The sequence below is a fragment of the Hylobates moloch genome, unplaced genomic scaffold (assembly GCF_009828535.3).
Source record: "Hylobates moloch isolate HMO894 unplaced genomic scaffold, HMol_V3 SCAFFOLD_12, whole genome shotgun sequence".
Classification (NCBI taxonomy): domain Eukaryota; kingdom Metazoa; phylum Chordata; class Mammalia; order Primates; family Hylobatidae; genus Hylobates; species Hylobates moloch.
Window position 1 is genome coordinate 9,998,525 of NW_026652287.1, and position 1,855 is coordinate 10,000,379.

General features: G+C 44.4%; 2 pseudogenes; both read right to left on the reverse strand.

Annotated features, from left to right (window-relative positions):
- Window positions 1-216: 216 nt before the first annotated feature.
- Window positions 217-328, reverse strand: LOC116479829 (U2 spliceosomal RNA; annotated as a pseudogene).
- Window positions 329-938: 610 nt separating this feature from the next.
- On the reverse strand, window positions 939-1,511 carry LOC116479388 (glutaredoxin-1-like; annotated as a pseudogene).
- Window positions 1,512-1,855: the final 344 nt, after the last annotated feature.

Genomic DNA, 1,855 nt, shown 5'->3' on the forward strand with positions numbered 1-1,855 from the left:
GTCCAAGATCAAGGCGGCAGCAGATTCAGCGTCTGAGGAGGATGGTGAGGACCTGCTACCTGGTACATAGATTTCCTCTCTGTGTCCTCACACAGCACAAGGGAGAAGGGAACTCTCTGGGGGTCTCTTTGATTAGGGCATGAATCCCATTCATAAGGGCTGTACCCTGATGACCCGATCACCTCTCAAAGGCCCTGCCTCCTAATCCTATCATTTAAGGGGTTAGGATTTCAAATTTGGGAGGAAGAGGGGACAGATTCAGACCATAGTAGACAACTACTAAAAGCAAATACTACACTTCATCTTAGCCAAGAGGCCAAGAAGCAATACCTTCACTTTTTTTTTTTTTTTTTTTTGAAACAGGGTCATGCTCTGTCACCCAGGCTGGAGTGCAGTGGTGCAATCACAGCTCATTGCAGCCTCAGCCTCCTGAGTAGCTGGGGTTACAGGCACACGCCACCACGCCTGACTAATTTTTGTAATTTTCTTTTTTTTTTTTTTTTACTCTTCCAAATCTGGATTAGTCGCTGCGACCACCGTCCCACCAAACACTCTTTTTTTTTTTTTTTTTTTTTTTTTTTTAGGCGCCCGCCACCACGCCCGGCTGATTTTTTTGTATTTTTAGTAGAGACGGGGTTTCACCGTGGTCTCGATCTCCTGACCTCGTGATCCACCCGCCTCGGCCTCCCAAAGTGCTGGGATTACAAGCGTGAGCCACCACGCCCGGCCCAAATTCACTCTTTTAAAGTATGCTATTCACTCATTTTTTTTTCATCTATAGGTATTTTTTTATTAGAAAAGAAATTAAGTGTTGTCACTAGAGACTGAAGGAAATTAACAATCTTACAATTCTAGAACAGGCAAACTTCATGATAAGGGATTCTTAAGTTTTCGAAGTGTAGGAGCTGTTTGACAGATACACTCTTGGTGTAGGGGGCTGTAAGTTTTCTCAGATGTTTTACATTGCATGCTTTAATCTTCGCTGGTAGTCTAAATCAAATAAATACACAGTGTTCAGGATTATCTGGATAGCCATCTTAAATAACAGAGTGTTCCGCATGACCACAGCCTCTGCACTTGTGCTTCTGATCCATATGACACCAAGACCAACTATGCTTTTCATATGATTTCTCCAATTGGGTCCTGTGACCTTTCACAGAATTGTTGAACATTTCCTATGAGATCTGTGGTTACTGCAGAGCTCCAATCTGCTTTAGCCACGTCAGCAGTTCCTCACTCTGTTGCAAAGAGACTAGATCACTGCATCCGCCTATACAGTCTTTACCGATAAAGACTCGAGGCAACGTTCTTGCTCCTGTGAGCTGTTACAAATAATCTTGAATCTCGTTAGTGTGGTTGGTGGCTGTGATATCAACAAATTCCAGAAGCCCTTGTTTGATGGGCAATTGACTGAGGATCTCTTGGGCCCTCCTGCAGTACCGGCAGGTGCGCTTGAGGAACACAACCACCTTCCCAGGCTGGATTTTGCAGTTCACAAACTCTTGAGCCATGCCGATGGGCTGTGATCTCCCCGGGAAGAATCCTCAGTTGCAGGTATTGCTTGGGGTATTGAGCTCACTCATTTTTATTATATCCACAAGCTTGTACAATCACCACAACTATCTAATTTCAGAACTTTTTCATCACCCCAAAAAGAAACGCTGTGCCCACTGGCAATCATTCATTCCCCATTCATCCCTTTCCCCGCCCCCAGCAAACACCAGTAGATCTATCTCTAGAATCATGATTTATTTTTTTAAATGAAGAAATGCCACAAAAGGATTAGAAAAATTACGGAAGTGGGGCCAGGTGTGGTGGCTCACGCCTGTAATCCCAGCACTTTGGGAGGCCAAGG